Here is a 25874-nt window from a genome sequence, read left to right on the forward strand (position 1 = left end):
ACGCATGTGCTGATCTGAAGAGCAGCGTCTCAAGAGAGCTAGCCAGAATACCTATGTACATGCTTCGTTCTGTTGTGCAGAATGTAATCCTGCTCTTTCAGACGCTTCTGGACCCTGATGGGTACCATATTGAGCCGCTTTTGTACGGTATGTAATGGTATTATGTTCTGTAACAGCACATTAGAAGTGTTTCAATTGAGCTGGCCGCTGTGTCCTAGCGGTTCTAGGCGCTTCAGTCCGGAACCGCTGCTGCTACGATCGTAGGTTCGAATCCAGAATCGGGCATGGATGTGTGTGATGTCTTTAGGTTAGTCAGGCTGAAGTAGTTTTAATTCTAGGGGACTAATGACCTGAGATGTTAAGTCCCACAGTGCTTAAGGCCATTTGAATTTGTTTCAATTGAACTGATTCTGCAATATTTCTCTTCCCCTTGTCCTTGACGTTAATGCTACCCAGTTAGGTACTGGTGCGGTAATTACTTTCCGTGTTATAACGAGTTAAATAGGGGTAGTGCATCACTAGATTTTGTCCTATGTGCACCACTGAGCATGATGCGAAAGAACGCATACGGCAAATGTAAACATATATCTCCGTTATTGTTCAACTGAAATTCAGGTAGAGGGTTATTTATCCCTTCAGTGCTGTTACAGCTCTCTAGCTGCTAGTTTCTGTCTGACGTTAGGCAACTATGTCCATCTGCACAGAAAAAAGTTTCACGACAGATATGCGTTGTCCAGATTACTAACAAGAAAAAGGTGTACCATTATTTTACAAAAGTAAGTCCAACAATCAAAGAAAGAAGCAGATCAAGTAAACAGTTACAGTGATAAGTCAAAACATTATGACCACTGCCCACCGAAAGTCTGGATGCCGCCCTATGACGTTTCGGTCACGTGACGAGCTATGAAAAGTATGTAAGTGCAGCAGAGACGGATGGGGCATGACGCTTGTGAAGACGTGGGCTGTTAATGGGAAATCCACTGAGATAAGCGATATTGTGAAAGTACTCACTATTATCACGTAAAGCCTGTGAAAGAGTGTCTATAAAATAGGGAAGCTGGTCGAATGTTCACCTGCTACTGTCGTGAGCCTCTACGGAAAGGAGGAGGACTGAGACTTCCTCGGCTCTTCAGAGAACGTGGGGTTCGGAGGCTTCTCCGCTCTGTAAAGTTGAAAAGTTGGTGATCTGTGGCATCTATCCCGAAAGAACACAAAACTGGTGCACGCAAAAGTGTTTCGGAGCACACCATTCGTCGTACATTGTTGAACATGGAGCTCCGCAGCAGACCACCCCTATGTGTTCACAGTTTGACCAAACGATATGGCCAATTACGATTGCAGTGGCACTGGACCATTGGGATTCGACCGTCGATCAACGGAAGCTTGCTTGCTCTTCGCGTGAGGTGAATGCCTGCTCGAAATGGGTAGCTCGTCACGTACGAAGGCTGGTGGGAGCATATTACGACTACGGGATACAGTCTACTGCGCTTGCGTGGGACCTGTGGTCGTAATCGAAGACGCGCTGACAGCTGCGAACAGCCTGCGTACCTTCATGCTTGATATCTTCCCCGACGGCGACGTCACTTCTCAGCATTATAATTGTCTTTTTCTCGGAGCCAGGATCGCGCCCCAGTGGTTTGTGGAGCAGTGTAGTGAAGTGACGTTAACGTCCCGGCGACCAAATTCGTCTGATGTAAATTCTATGGAACCCATTCTACGTGTCGCTATCGGGCGCCATCACCGCGTACGGACATCAGCAGCCCGTTATTTTCGCGAATTGCGTGACTTGTGCGTAGATATCTAATGCCACGTATCTCCACAAACTGTCGGATTCCTGATGTGCAGTATCAGTGATGTAGTTGGATCCAAAGACGGACAAGTAACCTATTAAGCAGGTGTTCGTAATGGTTTGGCTCATCATTATACATGGTTCAGCCACGAAAGAATGAGACATGAATCAACAACAAGAAAACTAACAAATCTAAATGAAATGAAACTATATTGTTCAAGAGACATTTTCAAGTCTCAAACATCTGTGAGGTATGTATCAGACTGAAGGGAACCAAGGTTTAAATCCCAGCCTTAGGACAAATTTTCATTCGTCACTTCACTCTGGATATGTAAATCCATATCAGTCAGACTGTAACGCAATGTTAATTGAACATGGAGAAAATATCCAGAAATCCGTACCATATCATAAACGGCGTGTATTACACAAAACCACGAGGAATCAAATTCCTAGGATCAGTTCTGAGGTTCAAGAGTCAATACACCCAACTATGATATTTTTCTTCAAAGTCAACAGTTGGTCAAATAATTTCAAAGAAGCTCAAATTAATAAATATAATTGACCCCAATGTTTTTATCATTGACAAAATTTATGTAATCGACTATACACTTCAATGTTCCAATGAGTCGTCCCTAACCTGGGGGGAGCAGTCATTTATCAAATTTATCAGACCAACACAGGTTCCATTTACGTTCCTGAAAAATACCACTAACATTCGTACGTAATTTTCCGTTACACAGACAAAGTACAATCTCTGGATAAAGGACACAAGAAAATAAGGAACTGACAATCGACACTCCACGTTATTTTGATATATAGTAGGTAGTGCAAAGGTTTCATTTTACATCTCTGACAGTATGTAGGGCAGCCTAGAGCCAACATGCCTGCCATATGACGCACGTGCTAACATTGCGGTTCAGCAGATGTCGACCTTACATGCCACAACGCCCGCGTGCCAACGACGTGGCAATGGAGCAGTCTTTAGGCAGTCCCGGTACTTTGACCGACTGCCACACTGGCCACAGCTGGACCCCGGTGACCAGCCTAAACTCCAGAAATATCCAGACTACACAGGAACACGTCATTTCGCCAACTCAGCGCTCAGACACGATGTTAAAAACCCAGGTCCAACCCGTCGACTTCGGTACAGCTGGGCTCCATTGTGACGTACTTACGACGTAGCAACGTTAGTCGCCTCTGGGCCGTGAAGCAACGACTGCCTGAATTGGAACTGACAGCATCTACCATCTTTTCAATGGTCCAAAATGATGCTGAGCCCCGGACAGCCCAGCAATGGCCGCCTTCCCTCTCTACCATCTAGCCTGCCATTCCGTTTCATCGCCCGACCTGTATTGCTAGGCTCATGTGAAATGCTCTGGCTCCCATGTGGCTCATCGCTGCTCGCTGTCTACTCACAGTCTGCTTCAAATCCACTTATCTTCGTTCATGTGAGATTTTTAATAAACTGAGGTTACAAAAGTCATGGGTTAGTTCCTAACATAGTTCATGTAAGATTGTCAATACACTGAGGTTACAAAAGTCATGGGATAACTCCTAACATCGTTCATGTAAGATTGTTAATACAGTGAGGTTACAAAAGTCATGGGATAGCTCCTAACATCGTTCATGTGAGATTGTTAATACACTGAGGTTACAAAAGTCATGGGATAGCTCCTAACATCGTTCGTGTAAGATTGTTAATACACCGAGGTTACAAAAGTCATGGGATAGCTCCTAACATCGTTCATGTAAGATTGTTAATACACTGAGGTTACAAATGTCATGGGATGGCTCCTAACATCGTTCATGTAAGATTGTTAATACAGTGAGGTTACAAAAGTCATGGGATGGCTCCTAACATCGTTCATGTAGGATTGTTAATACACTGAGGTTACAAAAGTCATGGGATAGCTCCTAACATCGTTCATGTAAGATTGTTAATACACTGAGGTTACAAAAGTCATGGGATGGATCCTAACATCGTTCATGTAACATTCTTAATACACTGAGGTGACGAAAGTCATGGGATAGCTCCTAACATCGTTCATGTAATATTGTCAATACACTGAGGTTACAAAAGTCATGGGATAGCTCCTAACATCATTCATGTAAGATTTTTGATACACTGAGGTTACAAAAGTCTTAGTATAGTTCCTAACATAGTTCATGTAAGATTGTTAATACACTGAGGTTACAAAAGTCATGGGCTAGCTCCTAACATCGTTCATGTAAGATTGTTAATACACTGAGGTTACAAAAGTCATGGGATAGCTCCTAACATCGTTTACATATGATTGTTAATGCACTGAGGTTACAATAGTCATGGGATAGCTCCTAACATCGTTCATGTAAGATTGTTAAATCACTGAGGTTACAAAAGTCATGGGATAGCTAATAACATCATTCATGTAAGATTGTTAATAATACACTGAGGTTACAAAAGTCATGGGATAGCTCCTAACATCGTTTACATATGATTGTTAATGCACTGAGGTTACAATAGTCATGGGATAGCTCCTAACATCGTTCATGTAAGATTGTTAATACACTGAGGTTACAAAAGTCATGGGGTAGCTCCTAACATCGTTCATGTAAGACTGTTAATACACTGAGGTTACAAAAGTCATGGGATAGCTCCTAACATCGTTCATGTAAGATTGTTAATACACTGAGGTTACAAAAGTCATGGGATAGCTCCTAACATCGTTCGTGTAAGATTGTTAATACACCGAGGTTACAAAAGTCATGGGATAGCTCCTAACATCGTTCATGTAAGATTGTTAATACACTGAGGTTACAAATGTCATGGGATGGCTCCTAACATCGTTCATGTAAGATTGTTAATACAGTGAGGTTACAAAAGTCATGGGATGGCTCCTAACATCGTTCATGTAGGATTGTTAATACACTGAGGTTACAAAAGTCATGGGATAGCTCCTAACATCGTTCATGTAAGATTGTTAATACACTGAGGTTACAAAAGTCATGGGATGGATCCTAACATCGTTCATGTAACATTCTTAATACACTGAGGTGACGAAAGTCATGGGATAGCTCCTAACATCGTTCATGTAATATTGTCAATACACTGAGGTTACAAAAGTCATGGGATAGCTCCTAACATCATTCATGTAAGATTTTTGATACACTGAGGTTACAAAAGTCTTTGTATAGTTCCTAACATAGTTCATGTAAGATTGTTAATACACTGAGGTTACAAAAGTCATGGGCTAGCTCCTAACATCGTTCATGTAAGATTGTTAATACACTGAGGTTACAAAAGTCATGGCATAGCTCCTAACATCGTTCATGTAAGATTGTTAATACACTGAGGTTACAAAAATCATGGGATAGCTCCTAACATCGTTCATGTAAGATTGTTAAATCACTGAGGTTACAAAAGTCATGGGATAGCTCCTAACATCATTCATGTAAGATTGTTAATACACTGAGGTTACAAAAGTCATGGGATAGCTCCTAACATCGTTTACATATGATTGTTAATGCACTGAGGTTACAATAGTCATGGGATAGCTCCTAACATCGTTCATGTAAGATTGTTAGTACACTGAGGTTACAAAAGTCATGGGATAGCTCCTAACATCGTTCATGTAAGATTTTTAATAAACTAAGGTTACAAAATTCGTGGGATAGCTCCTAACATCGTTCATGTAAGATTTTTAATACACTGAGGTTACAAAAATCATGGGATAGCTCCTAACATCGTTCATGCAAGATTGTTAATACACCGAGGTTACATAAGTCATGGGATAGCTCCTAAAATCGTTCATGTAAGATTGTTAATACACTGAGGTTACAAAAGTCATGGGATAGCTCCTAACATCGTTCATGTAAGATTGTTAATACACTGAGGTTACAAAAGTCATGGGATAGCTCCTAACATTGTTCATGTAAAATTGTTAAAACACTGAGGTTAGGAAAGTCATGCAATAGCTCCTAACGTCGTTCATGTAAGATTGTTAATACACTTAGGTTACAAAAACTATGGGATAGCTCCTAACATAGTGTCGGACCTCCTTTTGCCCGGCGTAGCGCAACAACCTGATGTGACATGGACTCCACAAGTCACTGGAAGTCACCTTCAGAAACACTGGGCCATGCTGCCTCTATAGCAGTCGGGAAATGGAGAAGTGTTGCCGGTGAAGGATTTTGTGCACGAACTGACCTCTCAATTGTGTCTCATAAATGCTCGATGAGATTTGTTTCGGGTGATTTGGGTGGCCAAATCATTCCCGCAAATGGTCCAGATTCTACTTCAAACCGATGGCGAGCAACTGTGGCACTGTGAAATGGCGCTCTGTAGTCCCTAATAATTCCATCATTGTTTGGGGACATGGAGTCCACGAATGGCTGCAAGTGTCTCCAAGTAGTTGAATGAATTTCCAGTCAATAAACGTTTTGGTTGGACCAGACGAGCAAGTCCATTCCATGTAAACACAGCCCACATCATGATGGGGCGTCCACCACCTTGCACAGAGCCATTTTGACAACTTGGTTACGTAACTTGGCGGGGTCTTCGTCACATTAGAATCTTACCATCAGCTCTTAACCAACTGAAACCGGGACACATATGACCAGGCCATGGTTTCCGGTCGTCTAGGGTCCTAGAGAGGCGCTGCAGGCGATGTCGTGCTGTTAACAAAGAGACTCACGTAAGTCATCAAATGCCGTCGCCCATTAACGCGAACATTCGCCTCTATCTCCTAACGGGTACCTTCGTCGAACGCCCCTCATTGGCTTCTGCGATTATTTCACGTGGTTTTGCATGTCGGCTAACACGGACAACTGTACACAGACGCCGCTGCTCCCGGTAGTTAAGTGAAGACTGTCGGCCACTGCATTGGCCCTGGTGAGACGTAATGCCTGAGGCTGAGTATTATCGGTACACTCTTGACGTCGTGGATCTGGGAATATAGAATTCTCTAACGATCTCCAAAATGAAATGGCCCATGCGTCTAGCACTAACTACAATTCGGCGTTCAAAGTCTGTTAATTGCTGCCGTACGGCCGTAATCACGTCAGAAAGCTTTACACATGAGACATCTGAGTTCTAATGACAGCTCCACCAATGTACTGTCTTTTTAACCACGTGTACGCGATTCTACTGCGATCTGTCTATGTGCATGCCGCTATACCGCGACTTTCGTCAGCTGAGTTCAAATGGCTCTGAGCACTATGAGACTTAACATCTGAGGTCATCAGTCCCCTAGAATTAGAACTGCTTAAACCTAACTAACTTAAGGACATCACACACATCCATGTCCGAGGCAGGATTCGAACCTTCGACCATAGCAGCCGCGTGTGTCAGCTCAGTGTAAAGAGTTTTCGCACAGATTGGCTGCCTACCTCGTCTGAACCTCAAGCCACCCCAACAGACAATCGCTCGTCCTCACTTACCCACAACAACACAACTCAATGCAGAAGTAACTGATAAACAGAGTTCAATTAAAAAGTTTTTCACTGTTGCAAACAACGTCAGTAATTACAGAAATATGCAACAGGCTAACAATATCGTTAGTAAATCGTAATATGAAATTATATAATAACTAAGTCTACATAATTTTCAAGAAGGAAATATTTTAGAAGTTATGAATCTAACGATTGAAATAATTCAGACATTTATCAGTAGTGGCAAATGCCAATATGGCAGCCTGATGTCTGTCGTACCCTACAGTTCCGAAGTCATTTAGTTCTCACTGTAGAGGGACTAATATACAGAGGTCATGAGAATCGATCTGCACATATACAGATGGAATAGTGTCGTGTACACAGGCTACAAAAAGGCAGTACGTTGGTGGATGTGTCATTTGCACTCCGGTAACTCTCATGAATTAACAGACTCCGAACGCGGAATGGTAATTTCAGCTAGCCACATCGGACATTCCATTTCGCAAATCGTTAGAGAAATTAATATACTGAATACACACTGTCATGAGTGTTCTCAGAATACCAAATATCTGTCATTAACTATCACCATGGACAACGCAGTGGCCGATAGCCTTCACTTAACGACCGAGAGCAGTGCTCACGACAAGCAACAATCCGCGAAATAACCGAATAACCGTAGAAATCAGTGTGGGACGTACTCCATTTACCAAAGGGCAAGCAATTCCAGGATGTGTTTTGGAATTTTTGTAAAAAATCTTATTTCTGTTTTTGTGTCACTGTATCGAATAAGCGTCTAGCAAGAGTTCTCTCAGAGCTTACATGCCAGCTAAAACCATGGCCTCAGCAGTGGCTGTTATTTCCGGTAGTCTGCTGACAAAGCCAGCCAAACGCGTCACCATGCCGAGTGAACAGAAAGCGACAGAAATACGTCACGTGGTGGTTTATAGCAACTCCTTGCAATGCAGAATCCAGACTGTGTAGGGTCATGCGATACCTCTCTTGTGTTTTAGGTGTTTTAACACTGCTACACAGCTGATGGTTTAGGCCATCTGTCTTTGGCTCTGCTCTTCCTGACCAGCCACCAACGAATTCAGACATAGAACCTACCTCCTTTCTTTTCCTGCTCCTCTATACACTATGCTCAGCTATGGTGCCTGGTAGTCTCACGTACCAACCCGAATGAGCCCCTATGTATGCAGAGGTATTAGAATATATCAAGTATTTAAGTCCTTCATTTCATATCCAATTCAGACCCCCATGTCCTTGTACATCCTGAGCTGGTACCCCTTCATTTCCATAAAAGTATCTTTAAACCACGCTAGTCGGATTTACTACCATAATAAGTATTGTAAACTTTTCTTCCAGCTTTAGAATTCTCAAAATAGGTCCTCAGGGTTGGGTGTACGAATCTCACAAAAGCACGTATGTCTCCAGCTCATTAGCACACTATAAGCTGCACTTCCATGTTTTGCTCATGCCGCCTGATTTTTTGTGAAGCGTATAAATCAGTCATTACTTGTCCACATCAGCTCCCCAGAACCTGGGCCAAATACAGACTAATGGTACGTAACTGTATATAAATGCCTTTAGAGGTCTGTAGAGTGATATTTCTTTTCTGAAGCGCTTACATTATTGATGTTTTTATCGTGGGTGATATATGGAGCTATACCCCGAGGCAGAATTCTATTACTTTTCTGTTAGATATGTATCGATTTCATTCTGCAACCGCTTTTGCCGAAAGGCCTGTTTTCTTTTGTGATTGCTTTTGGAATCCTTGCTACTGTCCGGTGTTTCCACTGGCTGCCGTACCTCTCCAGACACTAGCTATTCCTGAAATCTCATTAATGGTACCGTCGCTAAGTCTTACACTTTTCTAAAAGAGTTTTAATCTGAAAACTGCTCCGAATCAGTGAAAAATGCGTAAGCTAACTCACTGGTTGTAACAAATAAACCTGTTGTAACGAATGGACAGGAGGACAACATGATTGCGATCCCTGTTTTTATATGTTAATCTAGAAATGGCTTCTTCAGACGGTATAATACAGATGTATACACCTCGGTGATACTGACACAATATCTGTGTTCCTATAATTCTTTTAATAAACATCTTACCGTAGTCTGTATTTATTGTAATTCAAGTGCTGAGGTAGGTTGAGGAATCTTATATGGTGACCATTCCACAGTACCTGCAAATTACAAGTTACGGACTTGGCTACGGTTAACTCATGCCATCGGAATATACACTCCTGGAAATTGAAATAAGAACACCGTGAATTCATTGTCCCAGGAAGGGGAAACTTTATTGACACATTCCTGGGGTCAGATACATCACATGATCACACTGACAGAACCACAGGCACATAGCCACAGGCAACAGAGCATGCACAATGTCGGCAATAGTACAGTGTATATCCACCTTTAGCAGCAATGCAGGCTGCTATTCTCCCATGGAGACGATCGCAGAGATGCTGGATGTAGTCCTGTGGAACGGCTTGCCATGCCATTTCCACCTGGCGCCTCAGTTGGACCAGCGTTCGTGCTGGACGTGCAGACCGCGTGAGACGACGCTTCATCCAGTCCCAAACATGCTCAATGGGGGACAGATCCGTAGATCTTGCTGGCCAGGGTAGTTGACGTACACCTTCTAGAGCACGTTGGGTGGCACGGGATACATGCGGACGTGCATTGTCCTGTTGGAACAGCAAGTTCCCTTGCCGGTCTAGGAATGGTAGAACTATGGGTTCGATGACGGTTTGGATGTACCGTGCACTATTCAGTGTCCCCTTGACGATCACCAGTGGTGTACGACCAGTGTAGGAGATCGCTCCCCACACCATGATGCCGGGTGTTGGCCCTGTGTGCCTCGGTCGTATGCAGTCCTGATTGTGGCGCTCACCTGCACGGCGCCAAACACGCATACGACCATCATTGGCACCAAGGCAGAAGCGACTCTCATCGCTGAAGACGACACGTCTCCATTCGTCCCTCCATTCACGCCTGTCGCGACACCACTGGAGGCGGGCTGCACGATGATGGGGCGTGAGCGGAAGACGGCCTAACGGTGTGCGGGACCGTAGCCCAGCTTCATGGAGACGGTTGCGAATGGTCCTCGCCGATACCCCAGGAGCAACAGTGTCCCTAATTTGCTGGGAAGTGGCGGTGCGGTCCCCTACGGCACTGCGTAGGATCCTACGGTATTGGCGTGCATCCGTGCGTCGCTGCGGTCCGGTCCCAGGTCGACGGGCACGTGCACCTTCCGCCGACCACTGGCGACAACATCGATGTACTGTGGAGACCTCACGCCCCACGTGTTGAGCAATTCGGCGGTACGTCCACCCGGCCTCCCGCATGCCCACTATACGCCCTCGCTCAAAGTCCGTCAACTGCACATACGGTTCACGTCCATGCTGTCGCGGCATGCTACCAGTGTTAAAGACTGCGATGGAGCTCCGTATGCCACGGCAAACTGGCTGACGCTGACGGCGGCGGTGCACAAATGCTGCGCAGCTAGCGCCATTCGACGGCCAACACCGCGGTTCCTGGTGTGTCCGCTGTGCCGTGCGTGTGATCATTGCTTGTACAGCCCTCTCGCAGTGTCCGGAGCAAGTATGGTGGGTCTGACACAACGGTGTCAATGTGTTCTTTTTTCCATTTCCAGGAGTGTATTTGAAAGTTTTTTGATTGGCACTACCGACTTGGGACTGGTACTTCAAAGCGCGGCGATCGATTTTTATACAGACTGCTTTTAACGTGTAACACTACACCAAGAGGGCGGCCACGCGTGTTATTTCGGTCGACGGCACAATAGCTCCAAGGTACGGACCCACGGAATGACCATTTCCAATACTGGGCACTACACAACTGAGAAACATACATTCAGTCTATGTGCTATTCTTAAGCTATTTTGGCAGCAGTCTGAAACAGTTTTCTTGCTACTTATAATTATCTGTTAAAAAATACATCAAAGTTCACCGTGCCCTCCGAATGCCCATATAAATGGTTTTATTTTACTCATCAGCTTGTCACATGTTCAAGAAACGCAAATAAAAGACGTACCGAATTCGAACCAAGGATTCCCCTCTCCAGATACTAATTAAAGTACGCTTTCCCCTCATCAGGCACAGTAGTATATCCGCATTAAATATCATGATGTATTCCTTCTACCGGAGTAAGAAACCGAAAGCATTGCGACAGTTATAACACCGGTTCCCGTCAGTTGACCGATGTTAAGCACTGTCCGGCTTGACTAGCGCTTGGATGGGTGGCCGTACGGATCTGCCGAGCGCTGTTGACGAGATAAATACACTCACTCCTTGTGGGGCCAATCGAGGGCCTAACTGATCGAGAAGTAACGGCTCCGGCCACTAAAGCTGACAACGGCCGGAAGAGCGATGTGCTGACCTCACGCCCTCCATATCCAAAACCGACGACGCGAGTCGGCTGAGGTTGACACTGCGTTCGGTCGGTAACTCTGGGCCTTCGGACGCCTGTTCGGACGGAGTAACAGAAGTAAGAAAGTAATAGCAGATTTGGATCGAATATGACCGTTGACGATTAGTTAGTCTATACAGGGTGGTCCATTGATAGTGACCGGGCCAAATTTCTCACGAAATAAGCATCAAAAGAAAAAACTGCAAAGAACGAAACTCGTGTAGCATGAAGGGGCAAACCAGATGACGCTATGATTGGCCCGCTAGATGGCGCTACCGTAGGTCAAACTGATATCAACTGCGTTTTTTAAAAAAGGAACCCCCATTTTTATTAAATATTCGTGTAGTACGTAAAGAAATACGAATGTTTTAGTTGGACCACTTTTTTCGCTTTCTGATAGATGGCGCTGCAATAGTCACAAACGTATAAGACGTGGTATCACGTAACATTCCGCCAGTGTGGACGGTATTTGCTTCGTGATACATTACCCGTGTTAAAACGGACCGCTTACCAATTGCGGAAAAAGTCGATATCGTTTGGATGTATGGCTATTGTGATCAAAATGCTCAACGGGCGTGTGCTATGTATGCTGCTCGGTATCCTGGATGACATCATCCAAGTGTCCGCACCGTTCAGCTGATGGTTACGTTATTTAAGGAAACAAGAAGTGTTCAGCCACATGTGAAACGACAACCACGACCTGCGACAAATGATGATGCCCAAGTAGGTATTTTAGCTGTTGTCGCGGCTAATCCGCACATCAGTAGCAGACAAATTGCGTAAGAATCGGGAATCTCAAAAACGTCGTTGTCGAGAATGCTACATCAACATCGATTGCACACGTACCATGTTTCTATGTGTAGTGACGTAACAGGACTGTTACGCCACCCTGGAGTAGCCGATTGAAAGGCACGCGTACACACACGCCGACGGGCGTTAATTCTGGAACAGGATAACTATTGAATGGTAGCAAGAAAAGTACGTAGCTGCTTTATACTTAACTTTAATGATGCCTTGTGATATATCTCTCTTGACTATACAAATGCGACTCGTAAGATACATGCACTGTTACAATTGGCGCCTTGCTAGGTCGTAGCCATGGACTTAGCAGACGGCTATTCTAACTGTCTCTCGGCAAATGAGAGGAAGGCTTCGTCCGTATTGTCGCTAGCAATGTCGCCGTACAACTGGAGCGAGTGCTCGTCCGTATCACGAGACCTGCCTTGTGGTGGCGCTAGGTCTGCGATTACACAGTGGCGACACGCGGGTCCGACATGTACTATATGGACCGCGGCCGATTTAATCTACCACCTAGCAAGTGTGGTGTCTGGCGGTGACACCACACTATGCACCAGGAATTGCATGGCGACGACTTTGAAAGTCACGCTCAGTTCTGCCACTGGGCACAAGAGAAATTACGGAACGATGACAGATTTTTTGCGCGCGTTATATTTAGTGACGAAGCGTCATTCACCAACAGCGGTAACGTAAACCGGCATAATATGCACTATTTGGCAACGGAACATCCACGATCGCTGCGACAAGTGGAACATCAGCAACCTTGACGGGTTAATGTATGGTGCGGAATTGTGGGAGGAAGGATAATTATCCCAATTAAAATGGGCAATCTAAATGGTGCAATGTATGCTGATTTCCTAGGTAATGTTCTACCGATGTTACTACAAGATGTTTCACTGCATGACAGAATGGCAATTTACTTCCAACATGATGGATGTCCGGCACATAGCTCACGTGCGGTTGAAGCGGTATTGAATAGCATACTTCATGACAGGTGGATTGGACGTCGAAGCACCATACCACGGCCCGCACGTTCACCGAATCTGACGCCGCCGGATTTCTTTCTGTGGGGATAGTTGAAGGATATTTGCTATCGTGAACCAACGACAATGCCTGACAACATGCGTCAGCGCATTGTCAATGCATGTGCGAACATTACGGAAGGGTGTTGAGAGGAATGTCGTTACACGTATTGCCAAAAGCATTGAAGTTGACGGACATCATTATGAGCGATTCTTGCATTAATGTGGTATTTACAAGTAATCACACTCTAACAGCATGCGTTCTCAGAAATGATAGGTTCACAAAGGTGCATGTACCACATTGAACAACCGAAGTAAGATGTTCAAACGTACCTACGTTCTGGATTTTAATTTAAAAACCTACCTGTTACCAATTATTCGTCTAAAATTGTGAGCCATATGTTTGTGACTATTACAGCGCCATCTATCACAAAGTGAAAAAAGTGGTCCTGCTATAACATTCATATTTCTTTACGTACTACACGAATATGTAATAAAAATGGGGGTTCCTATTTTAAAAAACGCAGTTGATATCCGTTTGATCTATGACAGCACCATCTAGCGGGCCAACCATAGCGCCATTAGGTTTCCCCCTTCAAGCTATACAAGTGTCGTTCTTTGTAGATTTTTCGTTTGACGCTTATTTCGTGAGATATTTGGCCCGGTCACGATCAATGGACCACCCTGTGTACAGAAGGGACGGGTTGGTAGGACATCTGTTGAGACATCATGGAATTACTTCCATGGTACTAGAGGGAACTATAGACGGCAAAAACAATAAAGGAAGACAGAGACTGAAATACCTGAGGACGTAGATTGCAAGCGCTACCACGAGATGAAGATGTTGGCACTGGAGAGGAATTCGTGCCACGCGGAGTGGCCGCGTTGTTTGAGGCGCCACTTCACGAACTGCGCGGCCCCTCCAAGAATGGTTCAAATGGCTCTGAGCACTATGGGACTCAACTGCTGAGGTCATTAGTCCCCTAGAACTTAGAACTACTTAAACCTAACTAACCTAAGGACATCACACACATCCATGCCCGAGGCAGCATTCGAGCCTGCGACCGTAGCGGTGGCGCGGTTCCAGACTGTAGCGCCTAGAACCGCTGGGCCACACCGGCCGGCAATTTAAATTACAGCTGTCATGTGTCGCTCCTTGATACATGCCGATAAAATGCCAGTGATCTCTTTGTTTCCCACGACTTTGCTTCTGACGTTCGTTGCAGACGAGGCAGATTTCTGCTGCTTGAAATGCTACTTCGTACTCTTCTGTTGTTTCTGCAGCAAGCGATCATTTGTGCACTCATCATCAGCAGCACTTCATAGAGTCATCACCTCACACAATTTCGAATGTTCGTTATTGGAACTAGAGTGCACGTAATAAACAATAATGTATGGCTAAAGCATTGTTGACATACTTTATCTGATTGTTGATAAACAGTAATGCTATTACGTGATAGCTTCGGGAGATATTTTATTTAACAGAAATGGAAGTTTTTAAATGTTTTCGACTTGGAACAATAAAGAGCTTTGATGTGACAACCGGATTTTTTTTTTTTTTTTTTTTTTTTTTTTTTTGTATAAAGGGACGTTAATATCTTTCTTGCTGTAATCATCTACATGTGCACAGAATACCGAAAACCTTAAACGTCAAAACATACATTTTCTTTGTTTTTCTCATATGCATGTACATGTTTAAATTCAGTAGGAAAAAGGAATGTACATCTCACATTGTCATCTGACGGATAAAAAGCATCTACCCGTGCCCCCTTAAAGCTATAATTTTCGTTCTTTGGGTCAACTCCGTTAGCATCGGTATCATCTACAGCAACTGAGTCTCGTTCTTACACATGCTCTTGCTGTTCATGTACATTTCCGTCACGTACTTCCGGCACTAGGAATTCAGATAACCGTGAGATATTTATGTATATGATTGAATTCACATACTCTATTGGCGACAAGCTTACGAAAGTGTTTGGGACCATACACCAACACGATTAACTATTACGTTGCCATATACTTGACTTTTATATGCAGAATTGGCACAAACACACTCAGTAATATCAGCAGTGATTTCAAACAACTTTTTAGATGGTGTAGACATTAATAGTATTACAAAGCATTAATGATCTTATTATTACTAAGGTCGTTGTAACTCGTCCTCTTGACCGTCCAAATTTTTCTTGGAGACGTAATTCTTCTTCAACATCATCATTTTCTTCGTCCTTCTTCATATCAAGCTCAGCCCCTTTTTCCCACAGAAAATATTTCGGGGCTGAGGTCACTCTTCTTCTTATGATCCACTGAATCTCATTATTAACCTCTGATTTTGTGCTTTAGCTGTAGAATGAAATAAGATGGTACTCTTAAGGTATACGACGACTCTGGTATAACGTATGAGACTATTGGTAGTTATTAGAATCAGTTTTATTTTGGGTAAAATCTCTTGATAATGATGACACATGAACTCAGGACACGTATCAATGGCAGCATCAGCATTCAGTCGAGGTAAAAATAGTAGAACAATGACTTGCTGCTGGCTACATAACCTTTAATATCTTGAATGTTTATGATCGAAGAGGTATGTGAATGTAAAAGGTCAGTCTCTTGCAATTCACGAGAAGAGTTGGCCTGCATTCAGAATACTGAGTATTACCCAAATGAGGCCGTAGACATGTGTAATTTTCTAGTAGAGTAATTGTCTGGCTGGAAACTGGTCAGACCAGGAATTGAATCCGACTTTCCCCATTACCCTGAACAGTAGCCTTAATCGTTATTCTTCTTCTGCGGCTCTACAGTCCATTGGGAAACTTGGCCTATTCAGCGTTCAAACACACGGGTTTTCCACTCTCTACAGCCAAATTTCCGCAGGTAGACGCTATTCACTGGCATCCTGGATTTCCATCTAATTCGCTTTGCGTTACTTCGCATCATTCATGCGCATCACATGTCTTGCCCAACTCAGTGTTGCTGATTTTACTATTCTTCAAATAGAAGGATTTTTACGTACAGTGTACATCTCAATATTGTATCTCTTCATCCACCCTCGTCTTACACAGATTTAGCCAACGATTCTGTCTCTCAAAGACATCTAGCATTCCAATACCTTTGATGTTCATGAGCAAGTTTCCCAGGCATATCCAAGCACTGGTCTTTTAAGTGTTTTATATATCGTTAATTTGTTGACTGGAATATTCTCTTTCAAATTCTGAAGGTGGCAGGGGTCAAATACAGGGAGCAAAAGGCTATTTACAATTTGTACAGAAACCAGATGGCAGTTATAAGAGTCGAGGTGCATAAAAAGGAAGCAATGGTTGGGAACGGAGTTAGACAGGGTTGTACCCTACCCCCGATGTTATCCAATCTATATATTGAGCGAGCAGTAAAGGAAACAAAAGAAAAATTTGGTACAGGAATTAAAATCCATGGAGAAGAAATAAAAACTTTGAGATTCGCCGATGACACTGTAATTCTATCAGAGACAGCAAAGAACCTGGAAAAGCAGATGAATGGAATGGACAGTGTCTTCAGAGGAGGATATAAGATGAACATCAACAAAAGCAAAACGAGGATAATGGAATGTAATAGAATTAAATCAGGTAGTGCTGAGGGAATTAGTTTTGGAAATGAGACAGCTAAATTAGTAGATGAGTTTTGCTATTTGGGGAGCAAAATAACTGATGATGGTCGAAGTAGAGAGGATATAAAATGTAGACTGTCAACGGCAAGAAAAGCGTTTCTGAAGAAGAGAAATTTGCTTACATTGTAGTATAGCTATAAGTGTCAGGAAGTCTTTTCTAAAAGTATTTGTATGGAGTGTAGCCATATATGGATGTGAAAAATGGACGGTAAATAGTTTAGACAAGAAGGAAATAGAAGCTTTCTAAATGTGGTGCTACTGAACACTGCAGAAGGTTAGATGGGTAGATCACGTAACTAATGAGGAGGTACTGAATAGAATTGGGGAGAAGGGGAATTTGTGGTACACCTTGACTAGAAGAAGAGATCGGTTTGTAGAACCTGTTCTGACGCATCAAGGGATCACGTAGTTAGTATTGGAGGGCAGAGTGGAAAGTAAACATCGTAGAGGGAGACCAAGAGATGAATACACCAAGCAGATTCAGAAGGATGTAGGTTGCAGTAGGTACTGGGAGATGAAGAAGCTTGCACAGGATAGAGTAGCACGGAGAGCTGCATCAAACCAGTCTCAGGACTGAAGACCACAACAACAGAGTAGCATTATTCTTTAGGTTACTTTTTATGTTTGTCCTTTCAGTTTTATTTGCTTGTTTTTTGTCTGAAAAAGCATCCACAATGACTCAAATTACCATTGTCACTGATGTATCCATTAAAAATTTTCGAAAACTAGAACAAGAGACTCTCCAAGAGGAACGTCGGAATAGCCGGCCGCGGTGGTCGAGCGGTTCTAAGCGGTTCAGTGCGGAACCGCGCGACTGCTGCGGTCGCAGGTTCGAATCCTGCCTCGGGCATGGATGTGTGTGCTGCCCTTAGGTTAGTTAGTTTTAAGTAGTTCTAAGTTCTAGGGGACTGATGACCTCAGATGTTAAGTCCCATAGTGCTCATAGCTATTTGAACCATTTTGAAAGTCGGAATAACAATGGTGGGGGAGTGGGGCCGGTAGAGGAACTTGGCACACCCTGTCAAAAGTGATAAATCTGGAAGTACCTAAGTATCTGATATGAAAATAAAGTTGTCAATTTCCGAGCAGAAAGTTGTCTGTCTGAATTAATTTGCGCAAAAGGCACTTACTCTGTGATTTGCTTGAGGGGTGTCACCGACATCAAATGACACCGCTAAAAGTATTTACGTAAAACTGATTTTAGCTCCCAAACCTCAAAATAAGGCAATGATCTGCCAGAAATGTAATGAGGTGAATCGTAAGAATATACACCGGAAATCTGATACAGGAAGTGGGTTTATTTAAGAACCTACATAATATCTAAAGAATTAGGAATGATCATGAAAATGAAAAAAAAAAAAAAACCTTGATAAGTGAGAACTCTACCTAAATACAGCGAGAATCCAGCCAAAGACAGTTTCTTCTGCGTGTATATCTGGGATCTTATTCATGCTGCCCAAAGAGCATCCGTACTTCGGTACAAATATATTTACCTGCCTATTTCGCTCCAACGATCATATCAATTATTCACCTTCGAGCTACTAAGTTGGCTGCTTCTGTAACCAGGCTTTGAAAGGTGGTACAATCATTTCACCTAAAATAATATAGCGCCAATCGCCTAGACATGAAACCATTGCAACTGCAGTCGAGGGAAATGATTATCAGTGCATACTGTTCAGACTTGTCGAACCTGAATGCAATGAATATATACAGCAGCAACTGAAAGTTTTTTCCCATACAAACTGCGCAAGGATCTCTGCTGGTAGTGATCGACAGGCATAAGTGGAAACATCGGTGACGATGAAGGTTTGAATCAGTCTCTGACGTCATGCTTAACTGGTATAATGATTACGTGTATTAGCACTAAAGGATGTAAAACTGTAACACATCACGCTGTAAATCGGAAGAACTTTGAGAGAAATAGAAAATCACCAAAATACGATAGTAAAAACACCAAAATGTAGCGACAGACATAGACTAAATAAATCTTGATCTAATTTGTATACGAAATACCTATACAGAACTCATCTATGTTCATGCAAATCATTCCAAGTAAGACGTCTTCCGTAACGTCAAAAATTACAGAGCGCTCACAACGGCTTACGCGTGGATCTCTGCAGAACGCTAATACCAGCACAGGTATGTATCTGGAAAAATAACCACAGATTGATAGTGGGCACTAGAATAAGTTGATTATGACATAGTATCTCAACGTCCCGCACCGAAGTATCAGAAAACGTAATCTTCACAAGAGACGGTGCTGAAATTATAAAAGCGACAGTTCCTACACAAAAGTAATTGATACGCCAAGGCTTTTATCCTCTACACATCAGAGGTGAAAAATATATTAAATCAATATTTTTAACTCTGATTTCGTACTGGAGCTAAAACTGGATTGTTGTTGTTGTTGTGGACTTCAGTCCTGAGACTGGTTTGATGCAGCTCTCTATGCTACTCTATCCTGTGCAAGCTTCTTCATCTCCCAGTACTTACTGCAACCTACATCCTTCTAAATCTGCTTAGGGTATTCATCTCTTGGTCTCCCTCTACGATTTTTACCCTTCACGCTGCCCTCCAATGCTAAATTTGTGATCCCCTAATACCTTAGAACACATCCTACCAACCGGTTCCTTCTTCTTGTCAAGTTGTGCCACAAATTCCTCTTCTCCCCAATTCTATTCAATACCTCCTCATTAGTTATGTGATCTACCCATCTAATCTTCATCATTCTTCTGTAGCACCACATTTCGAAAGCTTGTATTCCCTTCTTGTCCAAACCATTTATCGTCCATGTTTCACTTCCATACATGGCTACACTCCATACAAGTACTTTCAGAAATAACTTCCTGGCACTTAAATCTATACTCGATGTTAACAAATTTCTCTTATTCAGAAACGCTTTCCTTGTCATTGCCAGTCTATCGGGTAAGTTTATTCATTAATTTAAAAACAATTTAAGACATCGTCAACTGAAACAGAATAGCCATTATTTAATTGATCTTAGCTTTTAAGTTTTTATGCTAGAATAGATGGAATACGCCGAATAGTAAGCGAATGATGGACTGCTAAACATCCTACGGCGTTCTCTCATTATTTTAACTGTACTTTAGAAATTAAAAGACCCTCAAGACGTTACAGCACTGAACACAGGCGAGTATAGCTGTGTAATTATGGTTTTCTCAGGCGAAAAAAATTGTTCTACATTATAGAGATATTTAAAAACAATTTTTTATATGTACATCTACCAGAGATTTCATTACTTTTGTGTTTTGAGTAATCATATACACTACATGATCATAAGTATCAGGGCACCTGTCTGAAAATGACTTATAAGTTCGTAGCGCCCTCGATCGGTAATGCTGGAATTCAATATGGTGTTGGCCCACCCTTAGTCTTGATGACAGCTTCCACTCTCGCAGGCATACGTTCATGCAGGTGCTGGAAGGTTTCTTGGGGAAAGACAGCCCATTCTTCACGGAATGCTGCACTGAGGAGAGGTATCAATGTCGGTCGGTGAGGCCTGGCGCGAAGTCAGCGTTCCAGGACATCCCAAAGGTGTTCCATAGGATACAGGTCAGGGCTCTGTGCAGGCCAGTCCATTACAGCGATGTTATTGTCGTATAACCACTCCACCACAGGCCGGGCTCGAACGCGTTGAAAGATAGAATCGCCATCCCAGAATTGCTCTTCAACAGTGGGAAGCAAAAGGTACTTAAAACACTAATGTAGGCCGGTGCTGTGATAGTGCCACGCAAAACAAAGGGTGTAAGCCGCCTCCATGAAAAACACGACCACACCATAGCACCACCGCCTAAGAATTTTACTGTTAGCACTAAACACACTGGCAGATGACGTTCACCTGGAATTCGCCGTACCCACATCCTGCCAACGGATCGCCACATTGTGTACCGTGATGCGTCACTCCATACAACGTTTTTTCCAATTTTTACGCTCCTTACACCAAGCGAGACGTCGTTTAGCATTTGCCCGCTTGATGTGTGGCTTATAAGCAGCCGCTCGACCATGAAATCCAAGTTTTCTCACATCCTGCCTAACTGTCATAGTACTTGCAATGGATCCTGGTGCAGTTTGGAATTCCAGTGTGATGGTCTGGATAGATGTCTGCCTATTACACATTACGACCTTCTTCAACTGTCGGCGGTCTCTGTCAGTCAAAGACGAGGTCGGCTGGTGGAAATCTCGCTTGCAGACGAATGACACAAGTGACACCCCATCACCTGGCCATGTTCGAAGTCCGTAAGTTCCGCGGAGTGCCCCATCCTGCTCTCTCACGATGTCTAATGACTACTGAGGTCGCTGGAGTACCTGGCAGTAGGTGGCAGCACAGTGCACCTAATATGAAGAAAACGTATGTTTTTGGGGGTGCCTGGATACTTCTGATCACATAGTGTACTTGTCAAATCATCATTAGTATGACTTGCTCTTTCACTTTACCGAGAACGATGATACTAGTTCGTAGACCTAATTTAGGGAAAAACATAACCCCATGAAGAAGGAGGACACGAGTCTATGAAAAAGAGGACTTTGTTTATTCAGAAAAATTGAAATGAGTTGCAAGAGTAGATTCTTCTTAAATATGAATATAAAAGAGCAGCACCAAGAAGACGTGGTCAGTGGTGAATGTGACTTCATAAACGTAAACACAGTCGGCGGGTATGTAAATGACTGAAGTTGCTATTCTCGGTGACAGTGGAATGGTCGCCAGAATACATAAGTGTTACCAGGCCTGGCAGAGTACGCAGTGTGGTCCATTGATAGTGACCGGGCCAAATATCTCACGAAAAAATCATCAAGCGAAAAAAACTACGCCGGCCGGGGTGGCTGAGCGGTTCTAGGCGCTACAGTCTGGAACCGCGCCGCCGCTACGGTCGCAGGTTCGAATCCTGCCTCGGGCATGGGAGTGTGTGACGTCCTTAGGTTAGTTAGGTTTAAGTAGTTCTAAGTTCTAGGGGACTGATGACCTCAAAAGTTAAGTCCCATAGTGTTCAGAGCCATTTGAACCATTCTTTTATGTGGTCTGCTGTTCATTACTGCCATCGCTCTCCAATAGTTTGGATCTGTTATTCTTTAGTTTTTGCCGTTTTCTTTTTGCTTTCTTGGAAACTATTCTTATATTTTGCTTATGACTTTACATCCCACTTAGCTGAATGGAATGTGCCACACTGATCCTACAGTTAGTATTCTTTTTGCATATGCAGGGTGGTCCATTGATAGTGACAGGGCCAAATATCTCACGAAATAAGCATCAAACGAAAAAACTACAAAGAACGAAACTCGTGTAGCTTGAAGGGGGAAACCAGATGGCGCTATGGTTGGCCCGCTAGATGGCGCTGCCATAGGTCAAACGGATATCAACTGCTTTTTTAAAAAATAGGGACCCCCATTTTTTATTACATATTCGTGTAGTACGTAAAGAAATATTAATGTTTTAGTTGGACCACTTTTTTCGCTTTCTGATAGAAGGCACTGTAATAGTCACAAACGTATAAGTACGTGGTATCACGTAACATTCTGCCAGTGTGGACGGCATTTGCTTTGTGATACATTACCTGTGTTAAAATGGACCGTTCACCAATTGCGGAAAAGGTCGATATTGTGTTCATGTATGGCTATTGTGATCAAAATGCCCAACGGGCGTGTGCTATGTATGCTGCTCAGTGTCCTGGACGACTTCATCCAAGTGTCCGCACCGTTCAGCTAATGGTTACGTCATTTAAGGAAACAGGAAGTGTTTAGCCACATGTGAAACGTCAACCACGACCTGCAACAAATGATGATGCCCAAGTAGGTGTTTCAGCTGCTGTCGCGGCTAATCCGCACATCAGTAGCAGACAAACTGCGCAAGAATCGGGAATCTCAAACGTCGGTGTTGAGAATGCTACATCAACATCGATTGCACCCGTACCATGTTTCTATGCACCAGGAATTGAATGGCGACGACTTTGAACGTCGTGTACAATTCTGCCACTGGGTACAAGAGAAATTACGGGACGATGGCAGATTTTTCACACGCGTTCTATTTAGCGACGAAGCGTCATTCACCAACAGCGGTAACGTAAACCAGCATAATATGCACTATTGGTCAACCGAAAATCCATGATGTCTGCGACAAGTGGAACATCAGCGACCTTGGCGGATTAATCTATGGTGCAGCATTATGGGAGGTAGGATAATTGGCCCCCAGTTTATCAATGGCAATCTAAATGGTGTAATAAGTAATGTATACCGATTTCCTACGTAATGTTCTACCGATGTTACTACAAGATGTTTCTCTGCATGACAGAATGGCGATGTTCTTCCAACATGATGGATGTCCGGCACATAGCTCACGTGCGGTTGAAGCGGTATTGAATAGCATATTTCATGACAGGTGGATTGGTCGTCGAAGCACCATACCATGCCCCCCACGTTCACCGAATCTGACGCCCCCGGATTTCTTTCTGTGCGGAAAGCTGCTGTATATTTGCTATCGTGATCCACCGACAACGCCTGACAGCATGCGTCAGGGCATTGTCAATGCATGTGCGAACATGACGGATGGAAAACTACTCGCTGTTGAGAGGAGTGTCGTTACATGTATTGCCAAATGTACTGAGGTTGACGGACATCATTTTGAGCATTTATTGCATTAATGTGGTATTTACGGTAATCACGCTGTAACAGCATGCGTTCTCAGAAATGATAAGTTAACAACGGTACATGTATCACATTGGAACAACCGAAATAAAATATTCGAACGTACCAACGTTCTGTATTTTAATTTAAAAACCTACCTGCTACCAAATGTTCATCTAAAAGTGTGAGCCATATGTTTCGGACTATTACAGCGCCATCTATCACAAAGCGAAGAAAGTGGTCCAACTAAAACATTCATATTTCTTTACGTAATACATGAATATGTAATAAAAACTCAGTTGATATCCGTTTGACCTAGGGCAGCGCCATCTAGCGGGGGAACCATAGCGCCATCTGGTTTCCCCCTTCAAGCTAGACATGTTTCGTTGCTTGTAGTTTTTTTCGTTTGACGCTTACTTTGTGAGATATTTGGCCCAGTCACGATTAATGGACCGCCCTGTATAAGGGGGATGAACGTCATTGGATGATGATCACTGGAATGGTCATGGAGATGCCGCGTATCCGTGTGAGACATCCTCCAGCCTCACTGTGGTTCGCCATTTTGCCTGCTGGCCGATTCGTGCAGTATGCTTATTCGTGGTACACTGGGGTGTGGTAGTGGGCAGATGTTGGACTGCATGGGAACATGAGGGCAGGCGTATTAATTGTGAAGCCTCCCGTCTGACTACCAGAAGAGAGGATCGCTGCACTATGAACAGAGATACCCCTTTACATCTGCTCCTCCATCCGAAAAAAAGTGCTTGACTCACTGCAACATTCTGGTGTCATTTCTCACTGTTGGTTGGAGGGAGGCAGCAACTGGATTAGACTATTACTGTCCCAAGCGTAGCCAGCTGTCAACGCAATGCAAACGGCGGCATTTGGAGTTGTGTAGCATGGACTGTTTGTGAACGGAGGCGCTTTATTTTCAGCGATGGATCATGGTTTTGCACTATCCAGGCTGACCATCCTCGGCGGATATGACAGCGAGCTGGGGAGTGGTCAGATTTTCCTAATGCTTTGGAGAGGCACAGCGCTGCATTCCTCTCGTCACGCTGTAGTCAGCCATCGGGTATGACTTGTACTCACGACCGGTAGTGATTGTCGGAACTCTAACAGCATAATGATACACCACGGACGTCCTGCTTGCTTGTGTGTTACCTCCCAAGCTACATCTATAACTACATTCACACTCTACATGCCTCCGAACGATGCATGGTGGAGGGTACTTTGCAGCACTGCTAGTCACTTCTTTCCGGTTCCATTCGCAAATAGAGTGAAAGGAAAACGACTGACTTTACAACACCGTACGAGCCCAAATTTCTGTTATGTTAGTGGTCCTGACGCAAAATCTGCGTTGCCCTTCAAATGCCGGTCGTCTAAGATTTCTGAATAGTGTTCCGTGAAAAGTATGTCGTCTTCCTTCCAGGGATTCCCACTTGAGTTCTCGAAGCACCTTCGTATTACTCGCGTGTTGATCGAAGCTACTGGTAACAAACCTAGCGGCCTGCCTCTGAACTGCTTTGATGTCTCCCTTTAACCCAATCTGGCGAGCATCGTAAACACTCGAGCCGTGCTTAAGAACAGGTAACGCTAGTGTGTGTGTGAAATCTTATGGGACTTAACTGCTAAGGTCATCAGTCCCTAAGCTTACACACTACTTAACCTGAATTATCCTAAGGACAAACACACACACCCATGCCCGAGGGAGGACCCGAACCTCCGCCGGGAGCAGCCGTAACGCTATTGTCCTATACGCGGTCTGCCTTACGGATGAACAATATTTTCCTAAAATTGTGGCAATAAACTGGTTTTGAAAATTAGCCTCCCCTACTACTGTTTTTACGTGCTCGTTTCATTTCATATCACTTTGTAACGCTACGCACAGTCTGCTACTACTGCTGCATTCGAACATACGGGATTTTTCTTTCCACCCACGGGCATTAACTTGCATTTAGACGAAGCTGCCAGTCATCAGACCAAGTATAATTTTTGTCTATCATGTACTCTCCTATAATGGATCGATTATGATGAAATAGATAAAATAAACTACGGCATGAAATAAAATCAGATATACCGAGCCTGCAGGGCAATGAATAAGTGCAATAGAAAACTTTTGCCAGAGTGAACCCACATTTCCTCCTATCGA

The sequence above is a fragment of the Schistocerca piceifrons genome, chromosome 6 (assembly GCF_021461385.2).
Source record: "Schistocerca piceifrons isolate TAMUIC-IGC-003096 chromosome 6, iqSchPice1.1, whole genome shotgun sequence".
Taxonomy (NCBI): Eukaryota; Metazoa; Arthropoda; class Insecta; order Orthoptera; family Acrididae; genus Schistocerca; species Schistocerca piceifrons.